Source organism: Salvelinus alpinus, chromosome 4 (genome assembly GCF_045679555.1).
Source record: "Salvelinus alpinus chromosome 4, SLU_Salpinus.1, whole genome shotgun sequence".
In the NCBI taxonomy this organism is placed as follows: Eukaryota; Metazoa; Chordata; class Actinopteri; order Salmoniformes; family Salmonidae; genus Salvelinus; species Salvelinus alpinus.
The window spans coordinates 7,929,398-7,952,550 of record NC_092089.1 but is presented as its reverse complement, the minus strand read 5'-3'; positions in this window follow the sequence as shown (position 1 = coordinate 7,952,550).

Below are 23,153 nucleotides of genomic sequence, written 5' to 3'. Positions count from 1 at the left end.
TGTAAATGTAATCTGTCAGGACAGAGTCGTACAGTACAGGACGGTCTGTAAATGTAATCTGTCAGGACAGAGTCGTACAGTACAGGACGGTCTGTAAATGTAATCTGTCAGGACAGAGTCGTACAGTACAGGACGGTCTGTAAATGTAATCTGTCAGGACAGAGTCGTACAGTACAGGACGGTCTGTAAATGTAATCTGTCAGGAGCAGAGTCGTACAGTACAGGACGGTCTGTAAATGTAATCTGACAGGACAGAGTCGTACAGGACGGTCTGTAAATGTAATCTGTCAGGACAGAGTCGTACAGTACAGGACGGTCTGTAAATGTAATCTGTCAGGACAGAGTCGTACAGTACAGGACGGTCTGTAAATGTAATCTGTCAGGAGCAGAGTCGTACAGTACAGGACGGTCTGTAAATGTAATCTGACAGGACAGAGTCGTACAGGACGGTCTGTAAATGTAATCTGTCAGGTCAGAGTCGTACAGTACAGGACGGTCTGTAAATGTAATCTGACAGGACAGAGTCGTACAGGACGGTCTGTAAATGGAATCTGTCAGGACAGAGTCGTACAGTACAGGACGGTCTGTAAATGTAATCTGTCAGGACAGAGTCGTACAGTACAGGACGGTCTGTAAATGTAATCTGTCAGGACAGAGTCGTACAGTACAGGACGGTCTGTAAATGTAATCTGTCAGGAGCAGAGTCGTACAGTACAGGACGGTCTGTAAATGTAATCTGTCAGGACAGAGTCGTACAGTACAGGACGGTCTGTAAATGTAATCTGTCAGGAGCAGAGTCGTACAGTACAGGACGGTCTGTAAATGTAATCTGTCAGGACAGAGTCGTACAGTACAGGACGGTCTGTAAATGTAATCTGTCAGGACAGAGTCGTACAGTACAGGACGGTCTGTAAATGTAATCTGTCAGGTCAGAGTTATACAGTACAGGACGGTCTGTAAATGTAATCTGACAGGACAGAGTCGTACAGTACAGGACGGTCTGTAAATGTAATCTGTCAGGTCAGAGTCATACAGTACAGGACGGTCTGTGAATGTAATCTGTCAGGAGCAGAACAGTACAGGACGGTCTGTAAATGTAATCTGTCAGGACAGAGTCGTACAGTACAGGACGGTCTGTAAATGTAATCTGTCAGGTCAGAGTCGTACAGTACAGGACGGTCTGTAAATGTAATCTGTCAGGACAGAGTCGTACAGTACAGGACGGTCTGTAAATGTAATCTGTCAGGACAGAGTCGTACAGTACAGGACGGTCTGTAAATGTAATCTGTCAGGACAGAGTCGTACAGTACAGGACGGTCTGTAAATGTAATCTGTCAGGTCAGAGTTATACAGTACAGGACGGTCTGTAAATGTAATCTGTCAGGTCAGAGTCGTACAGTACAGGACGGTCTGTAAATGTAATCTGTCAGGACAGAGTCGTACAGTACAGGACGGTCTGTAAATGTAATCTGTCAGGTCAGAGTTATACAGTACAGGACGGTCTGTAAATGTAATCTGTCAGGACAGAGTCGTACAGTACAGGACGGTCTGTAAATGTAATCTGTCAGGTCAGAGTCGTACAGTACAGGACGGTCTGTAAATGTAATCTGTCAGGTCAGAGTCGTACAGTACAGGACGGTCTGTAAATGTAATCTGTCAGGTCAGAGTCGTACAGTACAGGACGGTCTGTAAATGTAATCTGTCAGGACAGAGTCGTACAGTACAGGACGGTCTGTAAATGTAATCTGTCAGGAGCAGAGTCGTACAGTACAGGACGGTCTGTAAATGTAATCTGTCAGTAGCAGAACAGTACAGGACAGTCTGTAAATGTAATCTGTCAGGACAGAGTCGTACAGTACAGGACGGTCTGTAAATGTAATCTGTCAGTAGCAGAGTCGTACAGTACAGGACGGTCTGTAAATGTAATCTGTCAGTAGCAGAGTCGTACAGTACAGGACGGTCTGTAAATGTAATCTGTCAGTAGCAGAGTCGTACTGTACAGGACGGTCTGTAAATGTAATCTGTCAGGACAGAGTCGTACAGGACGGTCTGTAAATGTAATCTGTCAGGAGCAGAGTCGTACTGTACAGGACGGTCTGTAAATGTAATCTGTCAGGTCAGAGTCGTACAGTACAGGACGGTCTGTAAATGTAATCTGTCAGGTCAGAGTCGTACAGTACAGGACGGTCTGTAAATGTAATCTGTCAGGTCAGAGTCGTACAGTACAGGACGGTCTGTAAATGTAATCTGTCAGTAGCAGAGTCGTACAGTACAGGACGGTCTGTAAATGTAATCTGTCAGGAGCAGAGTCGTACAGTACAGGACGGTCTGTAAATGTAATCTGTCAGGACAGAGTCGTACAGTACAGGACGGTCTGTAAATGTAATCTGTCAGGTCAGAGTCGTACAGTACAGGACGGTCTGTAAATGTAATCTGTCAGGAGCAGAGTCGTACAGTACAGGACGGTCTGTAAAAGTAATCTGTCAGTAGCAGAACAGTACAGGACGGTCTGTAAATGTAATCTGTCAGGTCAGAGTCGTACAGTACAGGACGGTCTGTAAATGTAATCTGTCAGTAGCAGAGTCGTACAGTACAGGACGGTCTGTAAATGTAATCTGTCAGGAGCAGAGTCGTACAGTACAGGACGGTCTGTAAAAGTAATCTGTCAGTAGCAGAACAGTACAGGACGGTCTGACATTGAATCTGTTCTCTGTTTTCCTGCCACCGGGTTGACCTCAGTGTTGCCAGGTGAATCTCCAAAGCTCCCCCTATACATCAGCCTGTTTCACCGTGTATCACTGTGTCTCACGCTAGATTACACAGCCGAGAATTAGAAAGGTATCTCCCTGACTGAGCCCCCTAGAAATACCTCGGACCATAATCAAGATTGTCTGCGCATCTAAAAAGAACGAGACGGTACAGGTTTGGCATTGATCCGGGGTGCTACTACCAGTCCTTTGCCCTACAGGACATTTGATCCCGTATGACATGAGCTTCATTCTTCTACAGCTACAGCTTGATATACCAGCACTTAATTTAAGAGCGCAGTTAAATCACAGAAGCCATAATATGTCAAGTGATCCCTGTGCTTTGTTTGGGAGGAGGAGGAGGGGAAAAACAGTAAGTCATGAAAAAAGCTATGATTGCTTTTCTGTCCCTCCAAATGACAGTTATCACCTGAATGACCTGCTTGGGGCAGGGCCCATCTAGAAATGACACGCTAAGGCATAACGTCATCTAACAGGGTAGTTACGAAAATCAATACAAACCCCATTTCAAAAGATACTCAGTGTGTGAGAGGGACCACGCTGTAACGTTCTTTATTGAATAGGCCTCGGGGCTGGAAAACAAAACTTTGTGACATACACGTGATCTCTCCCCAGCACAGGATTCTGGGGCCTAGGCAGTCATTCCATTCTCAATGTGTTCCTTAATTAACAAACAGCTCACTCCAGGCCTTTCACTGCATGGCTACTAACAGTGGTGTAAAGGACATAAGCAACAAATACTTTAAAGTACTATTTAAGTCGTTTTTTGGGGCTATCAGTACTTTACTATTTATATTTTTGACAGCTTTTACTTTTACTTCACTACATTTCTAAATAAAATAATGTACTTTTTGCTCCGTACATTTTTCCTGACACCCAAAAAGTACTCGTTACATTTTGAATGCTTAGCAGGACAGGAAAATGGTCCAATTCACACACGTATCAACAGAACATCCCTGGTCATCCCTACTGCCTCTAATCTGGAGGACTCACTAAACAGAGAACATCCCTGCTCATCCCTACTGCCTCTGATCTGGAGGACTCACTAAACAGAGAACATCCCTGGTCATCCCTACTGCCTCTGATCTGGAGGACTCACTAAACAGAGAACATCCCTGGTCATCCCTACTGCCTCTGATCTGGAGGACTCACTAAACAGAGAACATCCCTGGTCATCCCTACTGCCTCTGATCTGGAGGACTCACTAAACAGAGAACATCCCTGGTCATCCCTACTGCCTCTGATCTGGAGGACTCACTAAAGACACATGCTTTGTTGGCAAATTATGTCTGAGTGGGGGAGTGTGACCCTGGCTAAATTTTAAAAACAAGAAAATGGTGCCGTCTGGTTTGTTTAATAGAAGGAATTTGAAATTATTTATACTTTTACTTTTGATACTTAAGTATATTTAAAACCAACTACATTTTTACTTTTACTCAAGTAGTATTTTGATTTATTTATCCTTTATTTATTTTACTGGGTGACTTTCTTTTTTACTGAGTCAATTTCTATTAAAGGTATCTTTACTTTTAGTCAAGTATGACCACTGGGTAGTTTTTCCACCACTGGCTACTACGGCTTCATTCTAAACCCTCCTCATTGTGACAGCCTTAACTAAACTAAGTACGGGCAACTAACAGAATGACTGTCTTTCAGCTCGTCTTCAGCAGATCAATAGGAGCTCCTCTGACATTCACACTGAAACACATGTACACCAGCCCGCCCAGCCGTACAACTAGCTCGTCTAGTTCAACTGGCAAACACGTCCATATACATTACGTGTGTTGATTTGTTGTCAATACACAATCAGGGGAAAGAGTGGCTGACGGAGTGAGCACAAAGACACTGAGGAGTGGATACCAAAGGAAATGGGCCTGAAACACATCAATCTGCAGGGCCTGTCAGCCGGGCCTGACGGAGCACTGAGATGTTGCCGGGTCGGATTTATAGACAGTCACATGTTATATCGTTGATGTATAGACAGTAACATGTTATAGATGTGATTTATAGACAGTAACATGTTATTGATGTGATTTATAGGCAGTAACATGTTATACAGCTGATGTATAGACAGTAACATGTTATTGATGTGATTTATAGGCAGTAACATGTTATACAGCTGATTTATAGACAGTAACATGTTATAGATGTGATTTATAGGCAGTAACATGTTATACAGCTGATTTATAGACAGTAACATGTTATACAGCTGATTTATAGACAGTAACATGTTATAGATGTGATGTATAGACAGTAACATGTTATACAGCTGATGTATAGACAGTAACATGTTATACAGCTGATTTATAGACAGTAACATGTTATAGATGTGATTTATAGACAGTAACATGTTATACAGCTGATGTATAGACAGTAACATGTTATAGATGTGATTTATAGACAGTAACATGTTATAGATGTGATTTATAGACAGTAACATGTTATACAGCTGATTTATAGACAGTAACATGTTATACAGCTGATTTATAGACAGTAACATGTTATAGATGTGATTTATAGACAGTAACATGTTATACAGCTGATGTATAGACAGTAACATGTTATACAGCTGATTTATAGACAGTAACATGTTATATAGCTGATTTATAGACACTAACATGTTATAGATGTGATTTATAGACAGTAACATGTTATAGATGTGATTTATAGACACTAACATGTTACAGTGAGGGAAAAAAGTATTTGATCCCCTGCTGATTTTGTACGTTTGCCCACTGACAAAGAAATTATCAGTCTATAATTTTAATGGTAGGTTTATTTGAACAGTGAGAGACAGAATAACAACAAAAATATCCAGAAAAATGCATGTCAAAAATTTTATAAATTGATTTGCATTTTAATGAGGGAAATAAGTATTTGACCCCTTCTCAATCAAAAAGATTTCTGGCTCCCAGGTGTCTTTCATACAGGTAACGAACGGAGATTAGGAGCACACTCTTAAAGGGAGTGCTCCTAATCTCAGTTTCTTACCTGTATAAAAGATACCTGTCCACAGAAGCAATCAATCAATCAGATTCCAAACTCTCCACCATGGCCAAGACCAAAGAGCTCTCCAAGGATGTCAGGGACAAGATTGTAGACCTACACAAGGCTGGAATGGGCTACAAGACCATCGCCAAGCAGCTTGGTGAGAAGGTGACAACAGTTTCTGTGATTATTCGCAAATGGAAGAAACACAAAAGAACTGTCAATCTCCCTCAGCCTGGGGCTCCATGCAAGATCTCACCTCGTGGAGTTGCAATGATCATGAGAACGGTGAGGAATCAGCCCAGAACTACACAGGAGGATCTTGTCAATGATCTCAAGGCAGCTGGGACCATAGTCATCAAGAAAACAATTGGTAACACACTATGCCGTGAAGGACTGAAATCCTGCAGCGCCCGCAAGGTCCCCCTGCTCAAGAAAGCACATATACATGCCCGTCTGAAGTTTGCCAATGAACATCTGAATGATTCAGAGGACAACTGGGTGAACGTGTTGTGGTCAGATGAGACCAAAATGGAGTTCTTTGGCATCAACCCAACTTGCCGTGTTTGGAGGAGGAGGAATGCTGCCTATGACCCCAAGAAACCATCCCCACCGTCAAACATGGAGGTGGAAACATTATGCTTTGGGGGTGTTTTTCTGCTAAAGGGACAGGACAACTTCACCGCATCAAAGGGACGATGGACGGAGCCATGTACCGTCAAATCTTGGGTGAAAACCTCCTTCCCTCAGCCAGGGTATTGAAAATGGGTCGTGGATGGGTATTCCAGCATGACAATGACCCAAAACACACGGCCAAGGCAACAAAGGAGTGGCTCAAGAAGAAGCACATTAAGGTCCTGGAGTGGCCTAGCCAGTCTCCAGACCTTAATCCCATAGAAAATCTGTGGAGGGAGCTGAAGGTTCGAGTTGCCAAACGTCAGCCTCGAAACCTTAATGACTTGAAGAAGATCTGCAAAGAGGAGTGGGACAAAATCCCTCCTGAGATGTGTGCAAACCTGGTGGCCAACTACAAGAAACGTCTGACCTCTGTGATTGCCAACAAGGGTTTTGCCACCAAGTACTAAGTCATGTTTTGCAGAGGGGTCAAATACTTATTTCCCTCATTAAAATGCAAATCAATTCATAACATTTTTGACATGCGTTTTTCTGGATTTTTTTGTTGATATTCTGTCTCTCACTGTTCAAATAAACCTACCATTAAAATTATAGACTGATCATTTCTTTGTCAGTGGGCAAACGTACAAAATCAGCAGGGGATCAAATACTTTTTTCCCTCACTGTATATAGCTGATTTATAGACAGTAACATGTTATAGATGTGATTTATAGACAGTAACATGTTATAGATGTGATATATAGACACTAACATGTTATATAGCTGATTTATAGACAGTAACATGTTATACAGCTGATTTATAGGCAGTAACATGTTATAGATGTGATTTATAGACAGTAACATGTTATAGATGTGATTTATAGACAGTAACATGTTATACAGCTGATTTATAGACAGTAACATGTTATACAGCTGATTTATAGACAGTAACATGTTATATATGTGATTTATAGACAGTAACATGTTATAGATGTGATTTATAGACAGCAACATGTTATAGATGTGATTTATAGACAGTAAAATGTTATACAGCTGATTTATAGACAGTAACATGTTATACAGCTGATTTATAGACAGTAACATGTTATAGATGTGATTTATAGACAGTAACATGTTATAGATGTGATTTATAGACAGTAACATGTTATAGATGTGATTTATAGACAGTAACATGTTATAGATGTGATTTATAGACAGTAACATGTTATACAGCTGATTTATAGACAGTAACATGTTATACAGCTGATTTATAGACAGTAACATGTTATATATGTGATTTATAGACAGTAACATGTTATAGATGTGATTTATAGACAGCAACATGTTATAGATGTGATTTATAGACAGTAAAATGTTATACAGCTGATTTATAGACAGTAACATGTTATACAGCTGATTTATAGACATTAACATGTTATACAGCTGATTTATAGACAGTAACATGTTATAGATGTGATTTATAGACAGTAACATGTTATAGTTGTGATTTATAGACAGTAACATGTTATAGATGTGATTTATAGACAGTAACATGTTATAGTTGTGATTTATAGACAGTCACATGTTATACAGCTGATTTATAGACAGTAACATGTTATACAGCTGATTTATAGACAGTAACATGTTATAGATGTGATTTAAAGACAGTAACATGTTATACAGCTGATTTATAGACAGTAACATGTTATAGATGTGATTTATAGACAGTAACATGTTATACAGCTGATTTATAGACAGTAACATGTTATAGATGTGATTTATAGACAGTAACATGTTATACAGCTGATTTATAGACAGTAACATGTTATATCGCTGATTTATAGACAGTAACATGTTATAGATGTGATTTATAGACAGTAACATGTTATACAGCTGATTTATAGACAGTAACATGTTATAGATGTGATTTATAGACAGTAACATGTTATGCAGCTGATTTATAGACAGTAACATGTTATAGATGTGTTATAGACCATACCCAGCAGGGTATTTACTGATAGAGTGGAAGGGTCAACAACATGTGGATCCAACAGGGTATTTACTGATAGAGTGGAAGGGTCAACAACATGTGGATCCAACAGGGTATTTACTGATAGAGAGGAAGGGTCAACAACATGTGGATCCAACAGGGTATTTACTGATAGAGTGGAAGGGTCAACAACATGTGGATCCAACAGGGTATTTACTGATAGAGTGGAAGGGTCAACAACATGTGGATCCAACAGGGTATTTACTGATAGAGAGGAAGGGTCAACAACATGTGGATCCAACAGGGTATTTACTGATAGAGTGGAAGGGTCAACAACATGTGGATCCAACAGGGTATTTACTGATAGAGAGGAAGGGTCAACAACATGTGGATCCAACAGGGTATTTACTGATAGAGTGGAAGGGTCAACAACATGTGGATCCAACAGGGTATTTACTGATAGAGAGGAAGGGTCAACAACATGTGGATCCAACAGGGTATTTACTGATAGAGTGGAAGGGTCAACAACATGTGGATCCAACAGGGTATTTACTGATAGAGTGGAAGGGTCAACAACATGTGGATCCAACAGGGTATTTACTGATAGAGTGGAAGGGTCAACAACATGTGGATCCAACAGGGTATTTACTGATAGAGAGGAAGGGTCAACAACATGTGGCTCCAACAGGGTATTTACTGATAGAGTGGAAGGGTCAACAACATGTGGATCCAACAGGGTATTTACTGATAGAGTAGAAGGGTCAACAACATGTGGATCCAACAGGGTATTTACTGATAGAGTAGAAGGGTCAACAACATGTGGATCCAACAGGGTATTTACTGATAGAGAGGAAGGGTCAACAACATGTGGATCCAACAGGGTATTTACTGATAGAGTGGAAGGGTCAACAACATGTGGATCCAACAGGGTATTTACTGATAGAGTGGAAGGGTCAACAACATGTGGATCCAACAGGGTATTTACTGATAGAGTAGAAGGGTCAACAACATGTGGATCCAACAGGGTATTTACTGATAGAGTGGAAGGGTCAACAACATGTGGATCCAACAGGGTATTTACTGATAGAGAGGAAGGGTCAACAACATGTGGATCCAACAGGGTATTTACTGATAGAGTGGAAGGGTTAACAACATGTGGAGTCAACAACAACATGTGGATCCAACAGGGTATTTACTGATAGAGTGGAAGGGTCAACAACATGTGGATCCAACAGGGTATTTACTGATAGAGAGGAAGGGTCAACAACATGTGGATCCAACAGGGTATTTACTGATAGAGTGGAAGGGTCAACAACATGTGGATCCAACAGGGTATTTACTGATAGAGAGGAAGGGTCAACAACATGTGGATCCAACAGGGTATTTACTGATAGAGTGGAAGGGTCAACAACATGTGGATCCAACAGGGTATTTACTGATAGAGAGGAAGGGTCAACAACATGTGGATCCAACAGGGTATTTACTGATAGAGTAGAAGGGTCAACAACATGTGGATCCAACAGGGTATTTACTGATAGAGTGGAAGGGTCAACAACATGTGGATCCAACAGGGTATTTACTGATAGAGAGGAAGGGTCAACAACATGTGGATCCAACAGGGTATTTACTGATAGAGTGGAAGGGTTAACAACATGTGGAGTCAACAACAACATGTGGATCCAACAGGGTATTTACTGATAGAGTGGAAGGGTCAACAACATGTGGATCCAACAGGGTATTTACTGATAGAGAGGAAGGGTCAACAACATGTGGATCCAACAGGGTATTTACTGATAGAGAGGAAGGGTCAACAACATGTGGATCCAACAGGGTATTTACTGATAGAGAGGAAGGATCAACAACATGTGGATCCAACAGGGTATTTACTGATAGAGAGGAAGGGTCAACAACATGTGGATCCAACAGGGTATTTACTGATAGAGTGGAAGGGTCAACAACATGTGGCTCCAACAGGGTATTTACTGATAGAGAGGAAGGGTCAACAACATGTGGATCCAACAGGGTATTTACTGATAGAGAGGAAGGGTCAACAACATGTGGATCCAACAGGGTATTTACTGATAGAGAGGAAGGGTCAACAACATGTGGATCCAACAGGGTATTTACTGATAGAGTAGAAGGGTCAACAACATGTGGATCCAACAGGGTATTTACTGATAGAGTAGAAGGGTCAACAACATGTGGATCCAACAGGGTATTTACTGATAGAGAGGAAGGGTCAACAACATGTGGATCCAACAGGGTATTTACTGATAGAGAGGAAGGGTCAACAACATGTGGATCCAACAGGGTATTTACTGATAGAGAGGAAGGGTCAACAACATGTGGATCCAACAGGGTATTTACTGATAGAGAGGAAGGGTCAACAACATGTGGATCCAACAGGGTATTTACTGATAGAGTGGAAGGGTCTACAATATGTGGATCCAACAGGGTATTTACTGATAGAGAGGAAGGGTCAACAACATGTGGATCCAACAGGGTATTTACTGATAGAGAGGAAGGGTCAACAACATGTGGATCCAACAGGGTATTTACTGATAGAGTGGAAGGGTCAACAACATGTGGATCCAACAGGGTATTTACTGATAGAGTGGGAGGGTCAACAACATGTGGATCCAACAGGGTATTTACTGATAGAGTGGAAGGGTCAACAACATGTGGATCCAACAGGGTATTTACTGATAGAGTGGAAGGGTCAACAACATGTGGATCCAACAGGGTATTTACTGATAGAGAGGAAGGGTCAACAACATGTGGATCCAACAGGGTATTTACTGATAGAGTGGAAGGGTCAACAACATGTGGATCCAACAGGGTATTTACTGATAGAGTGGAAGGGTCAACAACATGTGGATCCAACAGGGTATTTACTGATAGAGTGGAAGGGTCAACAACATGTGGATCCAACAGGGTATTTACTGATAGAGTGGAAGGGTCAACAACATGTGGATCCAACAGGGTATTTACTGATAGAGTGGAAGGGTCAACAACATGTGGATCCAACAGGGTATTTACTGATAGAGAGGAAGGGTCAACAACATGTGGCTCCAACAGGGTATTTACTGATAGAGAGGAAGGGTCAACAACATGTGGATCCAACAGGGTATTTACTGATAGAGTGGAAGGGTCAACAACATGTGGATCCAACAGGGTATTTACTGATAGAGTGGAAGGGTCAACAACATGTGGATCCAACAGGGTATTTACTGATAGAGTGGAAGGGTCAACAACATGTGGATCCAACAGGGTATTTACTGATAGAGTGGAAGGGTCAACAACATGTGGATCCAACAGGGTATTTACTGATAGAGTGGAAGGGTCAACAACATGTGGATCCAACAGGGTATTTACTGATAGAGAGGAAGGGTCAACAACATGTGGATCCAACAGGGTATTTACTGATAGAGTGGAAGGGTCAACAACATGTGGATCCAACAGGGTATTTACTGATAGAGTGGAAGGGTCAACAACATGTGGATCCAACAGGGTATTTACTGATAGAGTGGAAGGGTCAACAACATGTGGATCCAACAGGGTATTTACTGATAGAGTGGAAGGGTCAACAACATGTGGATCCAACAGGGTATTTACTGATAGAGTGGAAGGGTCAACAACATGTGGATCCAACAGGGTATTTACTGATAGAGTGGAAGGGTCAACAACATGTGGATCCAACAGGGTATTTACTGATAGAGAGGAAGGGTCAACAACATGTGGATCCAACAGGGTATTTACTGATAGAGAGGAAGGGTCAACAACATGTGGATCCAACAGGGTATTTACTGATAGAGTGGAAGGGTCAACAACATGTGGATCCAACAGGGTATTTACTGATAGAGTGGAAGGGTCAACAACATGTGGATCCAACAGGGTATTTACTGATAGAGAGGAAGGGTCAACAACATGTGGATCCTACAGGGTATTTACTGATAGAGTGGAAGGGTCAACAACATGTGGCTCCAACAGGGTATTTACTGATAGAGAGGAAGGGTCAACAACATGTGGCTCCAACAGGGTATTTACTGATAGAGAGGAAGGGTCAACAACATGTGGCTCCAACAGGGATAGTTGTTGGAACACAATACAACAAGGTATTTACTTTGTGTCAACTGTATCTCCTGTGAGGAGACAGGGGTGCGCTGGGAACATGGTTCAGGGCTGCCGTGTTGAGGGTGCGCTGGGAACATGGTTCAGGGCTGCCGTGTTGAGTAGATACTGTAAATTACATGCAGGATTGTTTCTGTTTGATATATCAAACACCTGCACAGAAAATACTAATACACACACACACACACACACACACACACACACACACACACACACACACACACACACACACACACACACACACACACACACACACACACACACACACACACACACACACACACACACACACACACACACACACACACACACACACACACACACATAACAAATGATATGTTGTTTGCCGTTTCTCTGAAAGCTTTCAATGTCAAGAGAGACCAGCGGTAATTTAAATGAATCAAAATGCTCGCCTAACAAAAATAACTGTGGGTTTGACACACTGTTTGAAAAGAATAGCAATCAGAGGATGTAATGCATTTCTGCTGTATGTTTAACGCTGTGACACTGGGCCACAGATGTACATGTGTTGACTTCCTATTGTGGAAAGATATGTCTGGTGATAACCTATTACAAGACATCCCTCCCCCATCGCCCTGCAGACCACCACACCTCCCAGGAACAATTCCATCACATGCTCAATCCACAGATGTAATATAGAAACAAATGATATCTGGAATTGAAAAGTCACAAGCTTATTTCATCTTGATAAAGCCCTGCCAGAAGGCTAAGTTGGGAGTAGAGCTGCTCCCAAAATGCTGTGATTTTATTATCACCGCTGACATCTATAGCACTTTGACTTCTACAGAGGGGGGTTTCTCAAACCAGGTGTGTTCTCACACGGACAATATGACACAAACATGGCGAAATAAAGGTGCGCCTTGGACGATGTCAATGTGGTCCTAGTTCTCACCAGAAAGGGTTCCAACAGATAATAATAAATAATGAATAATACATAACAACAATAATCAATAACAAATATAATAATAATAATAATAATAAATAATAAATAACAATAACAATAAATAATAAACAATAATAAACAATAATAATAATAAATAATAATACTACTAATAAATAATAATAATAATAATTAATAATAATAACATAAGAATGTGTTTATTGTGTCCTTTCAGGAAATGTGTCTTACAGAGATCTATTTAATGAGTTATACAGTCTTAGTGTCACGACCTGGCCTTAGTTATCTTTGTTTTCTTTATTATTTTAGTTAGGTCAGGGTGTGACATGGGGGATGTATGTTTATGGGGCAGTGTCTAGTCTAGGTGTATGTATGTCTATGGTTGCCTAGATTGGTTCTCAATTAGAGACAGCTGTCTATCGTTGTCTCTGATTGGGAACCATATTTAGGCAGCCATATTCATTAGGTCGTTGGTGGGTGATTGTCTATATGTAAGTTGCCTGTGTCTGCACTTATTGTAATTATAGCTTCACGTTTGTTGTTTTTGTATAGTTTGTTTAAGTGTTCTTCGTCTTCGTTATAATAAATAGAAGATGTATTGTTATCACGCTGCGCCTTAGTCCTCTCTTCATCCAAACGACGAACGTGACACTTAGATAAAAGGGTCCAAAAGAGTTATTCAGCTGTCACCATAGCAGAACCCTTTTGGATTCCAGATAGAACCCTTTTGGATTCCAGATAGAACCCTTTTGGATTCCAGATAGAAGCCTTTTTGATTCCAGATAGAACCCTTTTGGATTCCAGATAGAACCCTTTTGGATTCCAGATAAAACCCTTTTGGATTCCAGATAGAACCCTTTTTGATTCCAGATAGAACACTTTTGGATTCCAGATAGAAGCCTTTTTGATTCCAGATAGAACCCTTTTTGAATACATGTAGAACCCTTTTTGATTCCATGTAGAACCCTGTGTAGTAAGGGTTCTACCTGGAACCAAAAGGGGTTAATCAAAAGGTTCCCTATGGGGACAGCAGAACAGAACCCTTTAAGGTTCTAGATATCACTATTTTTCTAAGCGTGTAACCAAACAGTAAACAGGCTTCCTCTGATATACTGAGTATGTCCATGTTGTCTGAAGACTGGTGTCACAGTCAGGCTGTACCTGTAATACCACAGAGTTGGAGACTAATCTAATCTACTGAAGAGTGGTGTCACAGTCAGGCTGTACCTGTAATACCACAGAGTTGGAGACTAATCTAATCTACTGAAGAGTGGTGTCACAGTCAGGCTGTACCTGTAATACCACAGAGTTGGAGACTAATCTAACCTACTGAAGAGTGGTGTCACAGTCAGGCTGTACCTGTAATACCACAGAGTTGGAGACTAATCTAATCTACTGAAGAGTGGTGTCACAGTCAGGCTGTACCTGTAATACCACAGAGTTGGAGACTAATCTAATCTACTGAAGAGTGGTGTCACAGTCAGGCTGTACCTGTAATACCACAGAGTTGGAGACTAATCTAACCTACTGAAGAGTGGTGTCACAGTCAGGCTGTACCTGTAATACCACAGAGTTGGAGGCTAATCTAACCTACTGAAGAGTGGTGTCACAGTCAGACTGTACCTGTAATACCACAGAGTTGGAGACTAATCTAATCTACTGAAGAGTGGTGTCACAGTCAGGCTGTAGCTGTAATACCACAGAGTTGGAGACTAATCTAATCTACTGAAGAGTGGTGTCACAGTCAGACTGTACCTGTAATACCACAGAGTTGGAGACTAATCTAATCTACTGAAGAGTGGTGTCACAGTCAGGCTGTAGCTGTAATACCACAGAGTTGGAGACTAATCTAATCTACTGAAGAGTGGTGTCACAGTCAGGCTGTAGCTGTAATACCACAGAGTTGGAGACTAATCTAATCTACTGAAGAGTGGTGTCACAGTCAGACTGTACCTGTAATACCACAGAGTTGGAGACTAATCTAATCTACTGAAGACTGGTGTCACAGTCAGGCTGTACCTGTAATACCACAGAGTTGGAGACTAATCTAATCTACTGAAGAGTGGTGTCACAGTCAGGCTGTAGCTGTAATACCACAGAGTTGGAGACTAATCTAATCTACTGAAGAGTGGTGTCACAGTCAGGCTGTAGCTGTAATACCACAGAGTTGGAGACTAATCTAATCTACTGAAGAGTGGTGTCACAGTCAGACTGTACCTGTAATACCACAGAGTTGGAGACTAATCTAATCTACTGAAGAGTGGTGTCACAGTCAGGCTGTACCTGTAATACCACAGAGTTGGAGACTAATCTAATCTACTGAAGAGTGGTGTCACAGTCAGACTGTACCTGTAATACCACAGAGTTGGAGACTAATCTAATCTACTGAAGAGTGGTGTCACAGTCAGGCTGTACCTGTAATACCACAGAGTTGGAGACTAATCTAACCTACTGAAGAGTGGTGTCACAGTCAGGCTGTACCTGTAATACCACAGAGTTGGAGACTAATCTAATCTACTGAAGAGTGGTGTCACAGTCAGACTGTACCTGTAATACCACAGAGTTGGAGACTAATCTAACCTACTGAAGAGTGGTGTCACAGTCAGGCTGTAGCTGTAATACCACAGAGTTGGAGACTAATCTAATCTACTAAAGAGTGGTGTCACAGTCAGGCTGTACCTGTAATACCACAGAGTTGGAGACTAATCTAACCTACTGAAGAGTGGTGTCACAGTCAGGCTGTACCTGTAATACCACAGAGTTGGAGACTAATCTAATCTACTGAAGAGTGGTGTCACAGTCAGACTGTACCTGTAATACCACAGAGTTGGAGACTAATCTAATCTACTGAAGAGTGGTGTCACAGTCAGGCTGTACCTGTAATACCACAGAGTTGGAGACTAATCTAATCTACTGAAGAGTGGTGTCACAGTCAGGCTGTAGCTGTAATACCACAGAGTTGGAGACTAATCTAATCTACTGAAGAGTGGTGTCACAGTCAGGCTGTAGCTGTAATACCACAGAGTGGTATTTATAAACCTTTTGATCTCTCAGTGTCCATAATGTTTGACTATGAATATGAATAGGAGTTCCTGGTTCCAGCAGGAACTAGTTTTATAGAGGTGAATATAGAACCAGATGACGCTGCAGCAGCTATAGAGGCCTGGAGGCTGGTGAGAACCCAACCTGGGGTGATCCCATCCTGGGGTGATCCCTTCCTGGTGTGAACCCATCCTGGGGTGATCCCTTCCTGGGGTGATCCCTTCCTGGGGTGAACCCTTCCTGGGGTGATCCCTTCCTGGGGTGAACCCATCCTGGGGTGATCCCTTCCTGGGGTGAACCCTTCCTGGGGTGATTCCATCCTGGTGTGATCCCTTCCTGGTGTGAAGGACCAGAGCAGAGAGGGCTGGGCTGAGAGGACAGAGGATCCTGTCTCTCCACTCTCTTCCTTAAGGACAAGAGCAGAGAGGGCTGGGCTGAGAGGACAGAGGATCCTGTCTCTCCACTCTCTTCCTTAAGGACCAGAGCAGAGAGGGCTGGTCTGAGAGGACAGAGGATCCTGTCTCTCAACTCTCTTCCTTAAGGACCAGAGCAGAGAGGGCTGGTCTGAGAGGACAGAGGATCCTGTCTCTCCACTCTCTTCCTTAAGGACCAGAGCAGAGAGGGCTGGTCTGAGAGGACAGAGGATCCTGTCTCTCAACTCTCTTCCTTAAGGACCAGAGCAGAGAGGGCTGGTCTGAGAGGACAGAGGATCCTGTCTCTCCACTCTCTTCCTTAAGGACCAGACCAGACATCAATATTTAACATCTCTATGATTGACAGTTTAAATTCACGGGCTCTATGATAATCAGAGGAGATGGGAATGAAAGGAGGAGCTGTTTTGAATCTGCTTAGAAACTGTGATGTTGAGGCTCCACAGAGTCAATTAAGGCTGAACGTTGGGGCCTGTTAAGCAGCAAGGCTGGATAACTATATTGGATCGGATAATCTGCACTCTGATATAAAACGCCTTATTCCTTGGTGGACACAACTACTGCCAGAGAGAGAGCAGGCTACCCCTTACTCCTCCTCTTCTCCTCCTCCTCCCCTCCTCCTCCTCCTCCCCTCCTCCTCCTCCTCTCCTCCCCTCCTCCTACCCCTCCTCCTCCTCCCCTCCTCCTCCTCCCTCCTCCTCCTCTCCTCCCCTCCTCCTACCCCTCCTCCTCCTCCCCTCCTCCTCCTCCTCTCCTCCCCTCCTCCTACCTCTCCTCCTCCTCCTCTCCTCCCTTCCTCCTCCCCTCCTCCTCCTCCCCTCCTCCCCTCCTCCTACCCCTCCTCCTCTCCTCCCCTCCTCTCACCCCTTCCTCTCCTCCTCTTCCTCCTCCTCTCCTCCTCCTCCACTCATCCCCCTCCTCCTCCTCCCCTCCTCTCACCCCTTCCTCTCCTCCTCTTCCTCCTCCTCTCCTCCTCCTCCACTCATCCCCCTCCTCCTCCTCCTCTACCCCTTCCCCTCCTCCTCTCCTCCTCCTCCTCTCCTCCCCTCCTCTCACCCCTACCCCTCCTCCTATTCCTCCTCCTCTCTTCCTCCTACTCCTCCTCCTCTTCATCCTCCTCTCCTCCTCTCCTCCTCCTCTCCTCCCCTCCTCTCCCCACTTCCCCTCCTCATCTTCCTCCTCCTCTCCTCCTCCTCTCTCCTCTCCTCCTCCTCCTCCTCCTCCTCCTCTCCTCCCCTCCTCTCCCCCCTTCCCCTCCTCCTCTCCTCCTCCTCTCCTCCTCTCCTCCTCCTCCTCTCCTCCTCTCCTCCTCTCCTCCCCTCCTCTCCCCACTTCCCCTCCTCCTCTTCCTCCTCCTCCCCTCCTCCCCTCCTCCTCCTCCTCTCCTCCCTCCTCTCCCCCTTCCCCTTCCCCTCCTCCTCTCCCCACTTCCCCTCCTCCTCCTCCTCCTCCTCTCCCCCCTCCTCTCCCCCTTCCCCTTCCCCTCCTCCTCTCCCCACTTCCCCTCCTCCTCTTCCTCTTTCTCCTCCTCTCCTCTCCTCCTCCTCCTCCTCCTCCTCCCCTCCTCCTCTCCTCCTCCCCTCCTCCTCTCCTCCTCCCCCCCCTCATCCTCCCCTCCTCTTCCTCCCCCCCTCCCCCTCTCCTCCTCTCCCCCTCCAGCACCCCCTCCCCCACTCCTCTTCCTAACCCACACACTCCACTCAGAGGTCAAGAGTAAGCCTTAGTATTTAATGAGGCTGCTCCATGTAATTACAGTCTCTTTATCACTAACCATCATGACACTCGCATGTTACATGTCCATTACATGGGCTGTAAAAGAGACTGGGACTGAGATCAGAGACAAGTCAGATCACATGTTACATGTCCATTACATGTGCTGTTTAAGAGACTGGGACTGAGATCAGAGACAAGTCAGATCACATGTTACATGTTCATTACATGTGCTGTAAAAGAGACTGGGACTGAGATCAGAGACAAGTCAAATCACATGTTACATGTCCATTACATGTGCTGTAAAAGAGACTGGGACTGAGATCAGAGACACGTCAGATCACATGTTACATGTTCATTACATGTGCTGTTTAAGAGACTGGGACTGAGATCAGAGACAAGTCAGATCACATGTTACATGTTCATTACATGTGCTGTTTAAGAGACTGGGACTGAGATCAGAGACATGTCAGATCACATGTTACATGTTCATTACATGTGCTGTTTAAGAGACTGGGACTGAGATCAGAGACATGTTAGATCACATGTTACATGTCCATTACATGGGCTTGTGCAAATGGAATAGACAACAGGTGGAAATTATAGGCAATTAGCAAGACACCACCAATAAAGGAGTGGTTCTGCAGGTGGTGACCACAGACCACTTCTCAGTTCCTATGCTTCCTGGCTGATGTTTTGGTCACTTTTGAATGCTGGCGGTGCTTTCACTCTAGTGGTAGCATGAGACGGAGTCTACAACCCACACAAGTGGCTCAGGTAGTGCAGCTCATCCAGGATGGCACGTCAATGCGAGCTGTGGCAAGAAGGTTTGCTGTGTCTGTCAGCGTAGTGTCCAGAGCATGGAGGCGCTACCAGGAGACAGGCCAGTACATCAGGAGATGTGGAGGAGGCCGTAGGAGGGCAACAACCCAGCAGCAGGACCGCTACCTCCGCCTTTGTGCAAGGAGGAGCAGGAGGAGCACTGCCAGAGCCCTGCAAAATGACCTCCAGCAGGCCACAAATGTGCATGTGTCTGCTCAAGCGGTCAGAAACAGACTCCATGAGGGTGGTATGAGGGCCCGACGTCCACAGGTGGGGGTTGTGCTTACAGCCCAACACCGTGCAGGACGTTTGGCATTTGCCAGAGAACACCAAGATTGGCAAATTCGCCACTGGCACCCTGTGCTCTTCACAGATGAAAGCAGGTTCACACTGAGCACATGTGACAGACGTGACAGAGTTTGGAGACGCCGTGGAGAACGTTCTGCTGCCTGCAACATCCTCCAGCATGACTGGTTTGGCGGTGGGTCAGTCATGGTGTGGGGTGGCATTTCTTTGGGGGGCCGCACAGCCCTCCATGTGCTCGCCAGAGGTAGCCTGACTGCCATTAGGTACCGAGATGAGATCCTCAGACCCCTTGTGAGACCATATGCTGGTGCGGTTTGCCCTGGGTTCCTCCTAATGCAAGACAATGCTAGACCTCATGTGGCTGGAGTGTGTCAGCAGTTCCTGCAAGAGGAAGGCATTGATGCTATGGACTGGCCCGCCCGTTCCCCAGACCTGAATCCAATTGAGCACATCTGGGACATCATGTCTCGCTCCATCCACCAACGCCACGTTGCACCACAGACTGTCCAGGAGTTGGCGGATGCTTTAGTCCAGGTCTGGGAGGAGATCCCTCAGGAGACCATCCGCCACCTCATCAGGAGCATGCCCAGGCGTTGTAGGGAGGTCATACAGGCACGTGGAGGCCACACACACTACTGAGCCTAATTTTGACTTGTTTTAAGGACATTACATCAAAGTTGGATCAGCCTGTAGTGTGGTTTTCCACTTTAATTTTGAGTGTGACTCCAAATCCAGACCTCCATGGGTTGATAAATTTGATTTCCATTGATAACTTTTGTGTGATTTTGTTGTCAGCACATTCAACTATGTAAAAAAATAAGTATTTAATAAGAATATTTCATTCATTCAGATCTAGGGTGTGTTATTTTAGTGTTCCCTTTATTTTTTTGAGCAGTGTATTATTATATATATATTTATATTTATATATATATATATTATATTTTATTATATATACACTGAGAACACAAAACATTAAGAACACTTGCTTTTTCTATGATGCAGACGGACCAGGTGAATCCAGGTGAAAGATATGATCCCTTATTGATGTCACCTGTTAAATTAACTTAACTCTGTCTATATGAAGGGGAGGAGACAGGTTAAAGAAGGAGTTTTAAACCTTGAGACAGTTGAGACATGAATTGTGTACGTGTGCCATTCAGAGGGTGAATGGGCATGACAAGAGATTTAAATATCTTTGAACGGGGTATAGTAGTCGGTGCCAGGTGTACCAGTTTGTATCAAGAAATGCAACGCTGCTGGGTTTTTCACGCTCCACAGTTTCCGTGTGTATCAAGAATGGTCCACCACCCAAAGGACATCCAGCCAACCAAACACAACTGTTGGAAATATTGGAGTCAACATGGGCCAGCATCCCTGTGGAACGCCGCTTTCAACATTTTAAAACCTTGAGAGAACATTGCTAGAAATAGGCCTACCATAGATTTCTAAGCTAACGAATACCAAAGAATGCTAATGAATGCTAAAGAATGCTAATGAATGATAAAGAATGCTAAAGAATGCTAAAGAATGCTAAAGAATGCTAACGAATAGCAAAGAATGCTAGCGAATGCTAACGAATGCTAACGAATGCTAACGAATGCTAACGAATGCTAACGAATGCTAATGAATGCTAACGAATGCTAACGAATGCTAACGAATGCTAACGAATGCTAACGAATGCTAACGAATGCTAACGAATGCTAAAGAATGATAATGAACGAAATAAGTAAATGTTCACTTTTATGTAAAATATAACCTACCTTAGAACGGCACATGATTCACGGCGGGATTAGATTCACGGGCAGTTGTGGATGATTCTGATTCTGATTTTGATTGATTAGCCAGAGAAGAAGATATTTTTCCTCTGACAAAATCACTAAGCGAAGTAAAAACAAACACAACCTTCCCAAACTCCGCCAGGCGCCAGAGGAGAGAAAAGGACCACGCTGCATCTTTCAGTCAAAGATAGGCTTAACTAGATGTCATTTTCACAACTGTAATTACCTCGTAATATTTTACCAGACGGCCAAAAGTGTTTTATAGGCCTGTTAAAACTAGGCGACATAAACAACGTAGCGAGGTGGTAATATTTTACCAGACGGCCAAAAGTGTTTTATAGGCCTGTTAAAACTACACGACATAGTCGACACAGTGGGGTGATTTTAAGAAATCATTCAGTTGACTAAATTGCAACAAATACGACAAGACATCATTAGATTTGTGTGTATACAGTAATCCCTCGTTTATCGCGGGGGTTACGTTCCGAAAATGACCCGCGATAAGTGAAATCCGCGAAATAGAAAACTTTTTTTTTTTTTACAATTAGCAACTATTACATGTATACAAATACAGTGACTCACGTGTAGGCCGTTTCGTCGACATTATGGGTTTAGGAGATGTTCGAAATTACAAGATAATTTGGCCAACTTAATGTAAATTTGCCAAGCTGTTTTATGTACGTACACATAACTGCACGAGACGACAAAATGATAGCACAATTCGTAGCATGTTTTGATACAAGAAGCGGGAGTGAGTTTTTAGCGAATCAGAATGCAGAGCACAATGCACCAAAAAAAAAAAAAAAATGCATTATGAAAATCCGCGAAATAGCGAATCCGCGATAAGTGAACCGCGAAGTGGCGAGGGATCACTGTAGATGGATTTCTCCATTTACAGTGGTATAATTATGTGTTTGCTGGAGTTAAATGCATTTAAATAGTTCTTCCAGAATGGTTTGGTTTTCTAAGTAAGGAAAATGTATAGATATTCAGGAAAATATTAAACCTAACTAACAGTCAGTAGTAGCTATAGGCCCTAACTAACAGCCATTCCAGTAGTAGCTATAGGCCCTAACTAACAGCCATTCCAGTAGTAGCTATAGACCCTAACTAACAGCCATTCCAGTAGTAGCTATAGGCCCTAACTAACAGCCATTCCAGTAGTAGCTATAGGCCCTAACTAACAGTCATTCCAGTAGTAGCTATAGGCCCTAACTAACAGCCATTCCAGTAGTAGCTATAGGCCCTAACTAACAGCCATTCCAGTAGTAGCTATAGACCCTAACTAACAGCCATTCCAGTAGTAGCTATAGACCCTAACTAACAGCCATTCCAGTAGTAGCTATAGACCCTAACTAACAGCCATTCCAGTAGTAGCTATAGGCCCTAACTAACAGCCATTCCAGTAGTAGCCTGCTATAGGCCCTAACTAACAGCCATTCCAGTAGTAGCCTGCTATAGACCCTAACTAACAGTCAGTCCAGTAGTAGCCTGCTATAGGCCCTAACTAACAGCCATTCCAGTAGTAGCTATAGGCCCTAACTAACAGCCATTCCAGTAGTAGCTATAGGCCCTAACTAACAGTCATTCCAGTAGTAGCTATAGGCCCTAACTAACAGCCATTCCAGTAGTAGCTATAGGCCCTAACTAACA